The sequence below is a fragment of the Solanum pennellii genome, chromosome 5, assembly GCF_001406875.1.
Source record: "Solanum pennellii chromosome 5, SPENNV200".
In the NCBI taxonomy this organism is placed as follows: Eukaryota; Viridiplantae; Streptophyta; class Magnoliopsida; order Solanales; family Solanaceae; genus Solanum; species Solanum pennellii.
Genome location: NC_028641.1, coordinates 50,147,785 through 50,160,340, shown reverse-complemented (window position 1 = coordinate 50,160,340; position 12,556 = coordinate 50,147,785). Strand labels below are relative to the sequence as shown.

The following is a 12,556-nucleotide window of genomic DNA, read 5'->3' as shown; positions in this document are numbered from 1 at the left end:
GTAACGGAATGAAACAGGTCCAAATGAAGAAAAATAGATCGAGGATTCATGTAACTGATCCATAATACTTTGATCACAAATTGTGTTGCTTGCACCATGAATTAAGGCCATGATTTCTGCCAAAGTTTTTTATTTTTGAATGTCCCTTTGGTATCTGATGACTCTCCCTGCTCCGCCAACTACCAGATTACCACGAGAATTTAGGTTGTCGAGCCTTGTTGTCGGGATATGCTTGGCGGTAGTTTAAAGCATTGCATATATCATAAATTTTTATCTTACTTTATATTTAGCTTTGCTTTAGTAAATTTTTTGTACTATACACATGCTAGAGACAACTTGATAGACATAAGTCTAATAATGTGTGTATATCAAAATCAGAAAGTAGTGCATCAAATCAGACGTTTTAGGAATTTGATTTTCACTTTGAGCCAACAAAGTGTTTAACTAACACCTAAATACCTATAAAATAAGCTAAACGACCAAAAACAAAAGGAAGAAAAAAGCTGCATTATCCGATTGTCTTGCTAAAATTTGATAAAAGAAAGACAAGAAGCAAGAATAAGAGTGCATTTGATCCAAAACCTCAATTGAAAAGTACTCTTAAAAGCTGTTTGGGGTCTTGTTGAGATAAAAATAGTTATTGTCAAACTTTATTAGTTCGCGCAAAAAAAACTTATTAATTAACACAAAAAAAGATGTATGAAATTACAAATTACTTATCATATCTAAGACACATATTTGATTTCCGCAAATACATGTTTTAAGCAATTTGCTTCAATTAGACATGTTTTTTTCAATACACAATTAAAGGAATTCAAAATAATGGACATTTAGATTTTTAATTTTAGATAAATTATCAAATTATCATTTGGAATTATAATGTCAAATCTTTTATTTTACATCTTTTTTTTTTTTTTAAATAAACATCAAATTTTGGATCCGTCTTCATCAGTCCATTCAGTCAACAAGTATACATGAAAGCTGACGAAGCGGGGACATAAAATTTTTTCATAAGTAATTTATTGGCGCGAAAAAAATGTTTAGAGAAGTTTTGTATGGGACAATGAGAAAAAAATGAATCTTACTTTTGGGTAGGCGTAGCTCAAATTTTAGGAAATTGTGCTACTTCACTGTTTGCTCTGCTGCTTCTGCTGCCTCACTTTCTGCTTTGTTCTTCTTCAGTTAACAGAAAATCATTCGGTGGTGATGTTTCTGTTTGTTTCTTTTTGGGATTGGTTCATCAGGTGATTCACATTATTCTTCTCAAATTCTTCTCATGGTTTGATTTTATCTTCACTCCTATGGCTACTTGTACAACAACTGATTCCGAAATTGCAAATGAGATCATAACAGACATACTCTTAAGGCTGCCCCCCAAATCTCTCTTCAAATGTATGTCTTTTTCTAAATCACAACATCAACTCATATCTAGCCCATATTTCGTGTATACACATCTCAAATTAAGCTTAAATCATAGATTTGTGTTTCCAGCCATCAATGGATATTTCAACTTTACTTCTCTCTTCCCTTTGACTTTTAAAATGAATTCGACCGTTTTAAAATATCTTCCGTTGTGGCTACTGCCAATGGGTTAATTTGTCTGGACAATTATAAATGGGAGATATATATATATGGAACCCCACCATTAGAAAGTCCACGAAACTACTTAATTTGCCGTGGGGTTCCAATTTCTATATAAAATATAGTTTGGGATATGATGAATCACGTTTGATTACAAAGCTGTGTTTATTGCTGATGTACTCGAACTGAGTTATGTGGTCAACATTTATAGTTCGAGGACGAATTCTTGGAGAACACTTCATGATCAGCTTAAGGATGTCTTTCTGATATATCTTCCAGCTAATATTGTCAACGGGAAGCTTTATTGGACTACATCTACAAGTTTTTGTGATATCAATGTGCAGAAGATCATTTCTTTTGATGTTGCAGCCGAGAAATGGGGTAGCTTGGAGCTTCCTATTTGTGGAGAAGACAATTCGATTTCAAATTGGGAGCTTTTGGAAATGAGTTTTTTATGATTTACATGTATCTTGGAAGAAGCAGTTCACCACTGAATATCCTCAAAATGTAGGGTTTCATAATGGGTTCTCCAACCACTTACCCATTCTCTTCACATCTTCGCCACTCAATCAAGGGTTACATTTTAGTTTCCCTTCTAGGAGTTATACTGATTGTTAGAATCTGTGCGTTACCACCAGTCAATGGATCAGGTCTGTTGACACACTAAAATAATAATAACTGTAAATAAATGCAGATTATTTGACACAATCAGTTTATGTGGAAACCTCCTTGCTCAAGGTAGTAAATTCACGACCTATCACACAGGATTTCAAACCGTTTCACTAACCTTCACAAGAAAAAGTAAACCGGTTACAGCAAAGTGAGAAAAAGTTATTTTTCTCAATATCAAGTAACAACTCTATTTCTTGAAGAGCCTAAGCAGACATGACTCTGCCCATAAGCTATCACCTCTAGACAACTTAGGATTTTCTAAGCAATCTTACAGACTGCCCACTAAACTACCAATCTGCTGATGATTTATACTTTTCTAAGCAACACACAAGTTTCCTACTAAATTAGTTGAACTTAACTAACTTAGAATTTACAGATTAGAACACACTAAATCCTTTATAAGTTTTAGGATCAATTTACAATTTCAGATCAGAAGAAATACTTCTAATACACATGCACTATCTTCATTTAATTTTGATACGTACGTTGAATTATTTCTTCTATTTGATTTTGTCAGCCTTTGCAAGAGGTCTTGATATGCCTTTCCAATTTGCAAAAACATAATAGTTAATGTGGAGTTGTTATGCTTTAGTAGAAACGTCACAAACCTTAAAGCCATGCCATTAGTGGAGGTTTATGATGTATCAGTCACTTCTGCCACTGTTGGAGACTATGCACCAACTTTTTGTACTTTCTCCAGCTGGCAACAAAAAGTATATTGAGCTGAGAACCAGGTTCCTTGAGAAGGTCCCTGTGTTTGTCAAATAATCAAAACTACAAATAACATCTTCCCCCTATTTGATGATGATAAACAATAAACCAATCCCCAAAAAATGTTCTAACTCTCCATGATATTGGCAAAATCACACCTTTAACCCTTTCCCCTAACAGTAATCACACCTTGAGCAATTTCCGATATTTTCCCTTGACCTACACACAGCTATACATGTTCCCCTGAATTGCATGCCCCAAGTAAAGTTTCCCTGAGCCTAAGCAATTTCAACTCGTACTTACACACAGCCATACATTTTTCCTCTAAGTGGCATATTTCCCCTGGCTTACGCATCCGAAAGCATAAAAATTTCCCCTTTTGGAATCATAAAAAAGAGACACAGTAAACAAACAATACAAATAAGACAGTCAAGTAAGATTATATCCTTGTGGCTATCAAGCATAAGAGAAAACAGCTGACAATAGACATTAGCCAGAATGAAATAGGAATAAGATTCATTGCAAAATAAGAAATAACATTCAATACATTAAATTTAAACTAGGGTTCAAGAGACCTTGCAAATGTGCCACAAGAAAAATACAAAGGGAATTGACAGGATGAACTGTGAGGGGGGAGGCTAATGGGAAAGGGACTAAATGATGAGGGTAAGTCTAGCATTTGCGTCATCATTCTCCTTGATTTCTTTCTCTTGCAAAGCAGCAATCTTGGCCCTCATTTATTCATTTTCCTTATGCAGTCCTTGAAATATGGAGGTACAAGGTCCCTCAGTCTGCGCCTTGAGTAGTTCATCCTTGAGAATGGCAATTTCTGCATCCTTGCTACTCAACCTCACAGTCATCTCTTCCAGCTCATGCTTCAGCTGATCATGCTCTTCAATTAACTGAGACACTTTACTCTTAGGATTTCCCTTTCCTTCGATGCATTCGCATTCAACCACAGTAGTCTCAGTGAATGATTGCTTTGCAGTCCCTACTTTTCCAACTCCAAATGATTCGTTTAGGTACGTGAATACTTTTTTCAGTAAGTATCCATATCCCATTCAGTGCTTCCCTTTCTGTTCAATTACAATCTTGTACACGTGTTCAAACATGAGTGCTGGAAGGTCCAGTGATTCGAACTTTCACAAGGATTCCATAATAAACAGATCAGATGAAGTAGCAGAAGTTCTGTTTTCTATTTTGGGAAGAAGAACCTTGTTGACAAATTCAAAGATCAACTGATATTCACTTTTTATTAACTTCTTGAGCAATCCAGCACATCGAGTTTTAGGAACTTGGGAGCATACCTCAAAAAATTCAACAGAACAAGTCTTCCAAACTACAGACTTGATACCTTCTCGAGGTACCCCTAAAATATTTCCAAGTAAGTGTTCATCAAGATAGATTTCTATGTTTCTCACTCATGTCTTGATACTTCCATTTTTTTGAAACTAAATGTTGTAGTAGAACTCACGTACTTTTCCTCATGGAGAACACGAGACGTGGTGTCAAATAGGTGTATCCATGAGTGAATCACCACAATGTCATGTAGAGTACCCATGCCAGGTTGTGTAACAATATTCATATCAAACACTATACCTGCTAAGACACTTTGTGTGCTCAGATTGTCAACAATTGTTTGTCTATTGACATTTGTGTCATCCACATGTACTTGTGGATCAGGTCCCTGTTAAGACTCTTCAGGTTCCACTTCATAAGTTTTCCTCTTTCTTTTTCCTTTATCCTTAGTACCACTAACTTTAGTTTTTCCTTTGGGTTTCTCGCTATCATCTTTCTTCTTTAAATTTTGTTTCAAATCAACCACAATTTCCTTATCAGGTTCCTCTTCAGATCACGCCCCAGATACCTCCACCATATCTGACAACGGTATTTGGAATTTTGACACTGTAAAAGTTCTCTTCATCCAATTTTAGCGGTAGATTCAGCACTCGCTTTTATAGCATCAACCAACATTTTTTTGGAGTCAGATGTTGTAAATGGTTTGCTTCTAGACTCAACTTCAACAACCTTTTCTTTTCTCTTTTTTGAGATGTACACTTCTCTCTTCTTCAGCAGCCATTGAATGGGACGATTGTCATCCTCCGTGTCCGTAGAATCTGAAGACGGGTATCTTCAAAAATCTGGGGTTTTGTAAAACACAGGTTGAGTTTCTCTGACCTTTTCATCCAAAAAATTTTCATTTTCTTATTGTAGGGCTTCTTCCCTAATCATTGTAAGACTTTCAATAACCAAACTTTCACTAGCGGCCAAGATGTTGGACTCAGACGTCTTGCCCTATGGTAGATCTCACTCAAAAAGGTAATCGGACAATGTTTCTACATGAGGACCAGGTTGAGGGGAGAGAATAGGGTTGTTTTATCAAGGGAAGGAGAATGATGTTGAGAACTATCAAATGCAAGGTTGACTGGATAAGTAGTCAACACTTTGGATTGAGACCAAACAGATGAAGGTTTATAAAATGACAGAGGGTCGATTTCACTTAGATATGAAAGAATCTTCTTTGATGAAGATGATGGTTCAGATATTTTACCAAGATATATGCAATAATCAGTAACTAATAAAGAGAAAGAAGAAAAGGATTTTAGGGTTTTCCAAGAGAAAGTTCAAAAATATGTAAGACGAACAAGAGAGAAGAGGAAGATGTATAAAAAGAATAGAAACGATGTCAGGTCCCTTAGATTAGATGTGTCGCTTGGAGTTAAGCGATGGGACAATCGGTCAGAATGACCGATGACTGACACGTGGCCATTTCAACGGTTCCTTTTCAAACATGTTTAAAAATAATGTAAAGAAAGCTAACCTCTGAAAGGAATAGGTCCTATACTGCAAGTGAAACCCCATTCCTGAGTAGTTCTGGCCATACTTTGTTTCTGTACTTCTTCATGAATGTATACCTACAATAGGTACAATATTGACCTCACTATGACAGTTTATTATTAGTAAATAGGATACCTGCACTGCAAATTTTAGCCACCAAGGAAATTCCATGCTTTTGAATGACTTTAGGTCAATTTCGATTCATCATTCCCAACTTCAGCCTGTTACTCACAGACGATCTTTTCTGAGAGCTTTGGTGAAGATGTCCTTAATTTGATCCTCTGTTCTGCAATACTTAAAAGCAATATTATCCCTTTTTCAACATTATCTCTCAAGAAGTGATGTCCCACATCAATATGTTTTGTTCTCTTATGTTGAACGGATTCTTCCCCATTCTAACAGCACTAGTCTTATCACACATAAGAGGAATTGACTTTATGCACAGTCCAAAATCTTCTAAGTGTTGCTTAATCCACAAGCTGAGAACAACAAGAAGCTGCAGCTACATATTCATCTTCAACGGTTGAGAGAGCCACAAAATTATCTTCGTTCCCCAGGAGACAAGAGAGGACCCAAGAAAATGTGTCATGCCTGAAGTACTACAAAATCAGCATCAACAAATCTGACTATATTAAAAGAATCACTAGCTGGATAGAATAGAACCAGGTCCCCCTGTTTTCTTCAGATATCTTAGTATCCATTTGGCAGCTTTAAATGAGAATCTCGGGGACCTGCAAGAAATCTAGCACACATTCCAGCACTGTACACAATGTCAGGTCTAAAAGAAGTTAAGTATAATAATGACCCAATAATGCCCCTATACATGGTTTGATTTACAAGAGGATTCGCTTCATCTATTCCTAGCTTGGGATGTGTTCCAATAGGACTATCTATAGGTTTGGACTCAATCATGTTGTATTTCTTTAGCAATTCCTTTGTGTACTTCACTTGACTAATTGAAGTACCCTCTGATTATTGCTTAATTTGCAGCCCCAAAAAGAAAGTTAGTTCACCCATCATGCTCATCTCAAACTAGGTTCCCATTGAACCAGCAAATTCTTCACACAAGTTTTCAGATGTAGCCCCAAAAATGATATCATTCATATATACTTGTATAATGAGCTGTTCTTGTTCCTTTTTCATCAGAAACAAAGTATTATCAATTTTCCTCCTTTTGAAACCATTCTTCAACAAGAATTTGGACAACCTCTCATACCAAGCTCTGGGGGCTTGTTTTAACCCATAGAAGGCCTTATTCAATTTGAACACATGATTTGGTAGCTCAGTATCTTCAAAACCAGGAGGTTGTTTAACATACACCTTTTCCTTTAGGTCTCCATTAAATAAAGAACTTTTAACATACATTTAATACAACTTGAATCTCATAAGAGCAGCAAAAACTATAAGAATTGTGATAGCCTCCATTCTAGCGACAGGCGCAAATGTCTCATCATAGTCTATGCCTTCTTCCTGATTACATCCTTGAACAACCAATCTGGATTTATTCCTTGTAATTATACCACTATCATCAAGCTTATTTCTGAGCACCCACCTAATATAACTGTTTTGTCAACAGGTTTTCGGACCAGGTACCATACATTGCTTCTCTCAAACCGATGCAGTTCTTATTTCATTGAGTTAACCCAGTTTGCATCACTTAAAGCCTCCTTTACATTTTTAGGCTCAATTGTTCAGATGAAAGCTGAAAAAACAAATAGATTTCTTGTTGTCGATCTATTATGTACTCTAGAATTCAACATGTGAAATGATATTATCAAGAGGATGAGATGAACTATGCTTACAAGCCGGCCTTGATACTAAAGGTTGAAGTTGATATGTATCATGCTTTTCATCCTCAGAATCATCATATTCTGGACAATGAGTTATATCTTGATTTTCATTCTGCATGGGACCAGGTCCTTCTTTAGATTCATCATTTTCCTCAGTCTTTTCAGATGAACCTGGATCATCATTATCAGTCTTACTTCCTTCACTCTTCTGAACTTGTAGCAACTTATTCAATTCATCTTCATCGTTTGATTCTATCTTTTTCAACTTAGCATCTTCATAAGAAATCACATTAATACTTTGTTCAATACATTCATTTATTTTGTTAAATACTTTGTAAGCGTTGCTTGATGATGAGTATCCCACAAAAACTCCTTCGTCACTTCGAGGATCAAACTTTCAAAGATCATCATTACCATTATTCAAAACAAAACACTTGCACCCAAACGTCCTTAGATAATTCAACTTAGTTTTATTTTTGTTGAGTAGTTCATAAGGAGTTTTTTTCAATATCGACCTTATCAAGCACCTGTTTCTAACGTGGCATGCTGTGTTGACTGCTTCAGCCCTAAAGTTTTGAGGAATATTTGACTCAATAAGCATGGTTCTAGCAATATTCACCAAAGTTCTATTTTTTCTCTCCACCACTCCATTCTGTTGAGGAGTTCTTGGAGGTGAAAAGTTGTAACTTATACCCTTTTCTAAATAGAATTCTTCAATATTTGAGTTTTCAAACTCTGTTCCATGATTAGACCTAATCCCAACAATCAGATGATTCAATTTTGTTTGAATCATTTTGAAAAACACAATCAGCATATCAGGTGTCTCAACTTTTGATCTTAGAAACCTCGTCCATGTGAACCTTGAGTAATCATCAACAATAACCAAAATGTATTTCTTTCTGCTTCTGCTTTGAATTATCAGAGGTCCACACAGATCCATGTGTAGCAGTTTTAATGTTCTTGAGGAGCTCACTTGCTTCTTTGACTTGAAAGATGATCTGATTTGCTTGCCTTTCACACAAGCTTCACACACTTTGCTTTCACTAAATTTCAATTTTGGAAAACCCCGGACCAGGTCCTCAGAAGCCACCTTATTAACTAAAGACGAGCTCACATGACCTAGTCTTTGATGCCATAGATCAGCATTATCACTCTGAGCACTACGACATGTCAGATAGTCTCCATGAGATGTTTCTTAGGTTTGACAAATACATGTTTTTACATCTTTGAGCAGTAAAAATCACTTTCTTTGTAATCAGATTGACTACAGTGCACTTATCAGAGGTGAACGTTACTTCATTTCCCTTGTCACTGATCTGGAGATACGCAAAGAAGACTATACCTTAATCCACTCACATGATACACATTTTCAAGGATTCTTCAACTGATTCGCAAACTCTGCCAACACCTAAAATATCCCCCTTCTTTCCATCACCAAAAGAGACACCTCCACCTTGAAGTTCCTTGAGAAAGAGAGGAAGTTTTTTGTGTTTCTGGTCATGTGTTTGGAGCATCCACTATCCATGTACCAACATTGGATACTACTCTTCTCGCTCACCTGCAACATCACTTGTTGGACTTAGGAACCCATTTCAACTTGAGTTCCCAGAAAGCAGATAAAGGTGTGATCAAAGTGTTTCTTGCCTAGTGAAGTAATTTTATGTTTTTTTTATCAAGGAATTTCGAACAGGACCAGGTCCCCTTCTTGGTAATTTTTTCGGTCCTGTATAAATTGAAAACATCTCTTGTGATTCTTTCCAAGCTGTACACTCCCATTTTAAATGCCCATTTCTACCACAGTGAAGACACAACAAATTATCAGACACATACGCATATTTACTATGGGAATTGTAAGGAGGAAAGGTATTAAAGATTCCTAGAACCCTTTTGTTGTAGTTGCTTTGATTTGTTACATTAGTAAGTAATTTTGAGGAATTTGTCCATTTTATGGAATTAGTGAGTTCTTCCTTAAGCTGGATCAGATCCATTTCTAAGTTGCTATTTTTTTCCAATGCTAAAGCAAGTTTAGTCTCAGTAGTTTTCAAATTTTCCTCCAATTCAATTTATAAACTAGTAGACTCTCCTTTTTTTTTTTTCCAGATTTTTCAATCATTAAGTCCAATTGTTTTTGAGTTCTAATTTGTCAGATTCTAAAACAAGCATTTGGTCTTCAATGACTAACATTTTCACACCCATCTTCTCTCTATTCTCACTCAGACTTTTAAATTCAGCATTCATGGAATCTCTCTCAGAAGTTAACTCTATCATAGAATCGATCAAAACATTTGCTAATCTTTTCAATATTTTAAGAGAGTAAGTATTCAAATATAGCTTAAAATCAACAAGATTTACCTAATCTTTATCATCTTCCTCATTTGACTGAGCCATGAAGGCATACATTTCATTGAATACATTTTCCTCATCTTGAATCACCACCATTGATGCATCTCAAGGTTCTTCAAAATATTCTGACTCAATTGAAGAATCTCCCCATGCAGCAAGAGCTTTCTTTACTACATAGTTAGCTGCAGTCTTTTGAATATTTTTGTCAAGTACCAGGTCCCTGCGCTTGTCCTTTTAACCTCTTGGCCTTTGATATTCATTGTCTTCATCCTTGAGTAATGGACAATCCACACTTGTGACATGTGTCACTGGCAGTAGCAGCTATAGGAAAATTTCCTCCCTTTCTGAAGCCTTTGTTTTTCCTTACAATCTTCTGAAATCTCTTGGTAAGGTAAGACATATCATCATCTTCACTAGATATTTCTTCAGGATTGACTTTTAGCATTAAAGACTTGTCCTTCTTGGCTTCCCTTTTTGACAAATTGTCACTTCTGTCCATCTCATGTGTCTTGAGATTTCCAAGAGCATCATCGTTAAAAACTTTAGTACTTGGCTTCTGTGATAGCATCTACCTTGCTTTCCCAGGACTTAGGAAGAATTCAAAGAACTTTCCTAACTTTCTTGCTCATACTAATTGGTTCTCCAAGACATCGCAGCTCATTTGTGATGGACGAGAGTTTGGTATACATGTTATGAATGATTTCTCCTTCTCTCATTTTGAAGTTTATATATTGAGATGTAATAATGTCTATCTTTGACTCCTTTACTTGTTCAGTCCCTTCATGAGGAATTCTTAAGCAATAGCAGATCTCCTTTGCTGATTCAAAAGCGAAAACACGATTAAATTCTTCAGCACTTATGCCGCAAACAAGCAACTTCTTTGCTTCGTAGCCTTTTTCAATTTTTCTTCTATCAGTTTCACTGTATTATTGCAGAGTCTTTGGAATAACTTGAGTGATCTCACCATCTTTAACTTCATACGTTTGAATAAACGGTCCATCCAAGACAAAACCCCATACCTCACTATCTTCAGCCATGAGAAAATCAAGCATCTTTTTTTCCACCAGCTATAGAACTGGCCATTGAATAGAAGAGGTTGGGTTGAAGATTGACCTTCTTCTAGGTTAAGTGGAGCAGTCATTCTAGAATAGGAATCACACTCATGGTGTTAACCAGATAGAGAGTACCTGCTCTGATAACACTTGTTAGAATCTGTGCGTCCACTACCAGTCAATGGACAAGGTCCCTTGACACACTAAAATATTAATAACTATTGAGAAAAGTTATTAATTTCACTATCAAGCAACAACTCTATTTCTTGAAGAGCCTAAGAAGATACGACTCTGCCCATTAAGCTATCACCTCTAGACAACTAATGATTTTCTAAGAAATCATACAGACTGGCCACCAAACCACCAATCTACTGATGATTAGACTTTTCTAAGAAACACACGGGTTGCCCACTAAATTAGTTGAACTTAAATAATTTAGAATTTACAGATCAAAACACGTTGAATCTTTTATAGGTTTTAGAATCAGCTTACAATTTCAGATCAGAAGAAATACTTCTAAGACACATACACTATCTTCACTTCAGTTTGAATCGTACGTTGAATTATTTCTTCTCTCTGATTTTCTCAGTCTTTGCAAAAGTTTTTGATATGCCTTTTCAAGTTGCAAAAACTGAATAGTGAATGTGGAGTTGTTATGATTTTGTAGAAAGGTACAAACCTTAAAGTCATTCCATTGGTTTAGGTTTCTGACGTGTCTGCCACTTTTTCTACTATTGGAGATTGTGCACTAAATTTTTGTAATTTTTCAAGCTCGCAGCAAAAGGCATATTGAGCTGAGAACCATGTTCCTTCACAAGGTCCCTGTGTTTGTCAAATCATCAAAACTACAAATAGCACTGATATTTGGGGGTTCAACAAGAAAGCTAGAGCACACTGTTGATCTCATGGGATGCCATCCTGTAGAAAATTATGCTGAAAGCATTGTTAATCCCTTACGATTACTAGTAAGAATTCTGCTTAGTTTAGCTTGTATGCTCTTTTTGCACTTCTTTTTCTATTAAATATAGGACGAGGCGTTGAATATGTTTTTCCCCCTTAAAAACGTGGCACAACATTGATATATTTCCTTGTATAGCTCGTAGTTCCCATAAGAATATGTATTTTTTACGTTATTAGTTTCTAGACATGTGCATTGCACTTTGTCCCTTATCGTCAATTATGATAATGTTTGTAATTTTAAAGCAATAAATATTTATCAATATACATGTTTCAAAAGCATTTGTTATAGACAATTGGTCTAATTTGGTACGAACAATGTTGCATTAGAGTTTCAATCAGTGCTTATCTTTGTAGATCTATTCCTAAGCTACAAAGAAAATAGATAAGTGTTTCCTTTCAACATTATTCTTGAGTCATTGCTAGAGTTCTCTATGGCTAGTTGGGTTAGTGAATAATAGATTTGTTGCTTAGAGGGGGAAGGTGAAGAAAATATATAGAATACAACGTATGGCTGTTAAGCTATTCTTTCTCTTGATGTCGCGGTACAATTCAATAAGCAAATATATATAGCCAACTAGAGTCCTTGGTCCTATCTACATAATCCCTACC

The 12,556-nt window shown here is 35.8% G+C and overlaps 1 pseudogene; it reads left to right on the top strand.

Moving 5' to 3' along the window:
* The first annotated feature begins 1,206 nt into the window (after positions 1-1,206).
* On the top strand, positions 1,207-12,009 carry LOC107019551 (annotated as a pseudogene).
* The last annotated feature ends 547 nt before the right edge of the window (positions 12,010-12,556 follow it).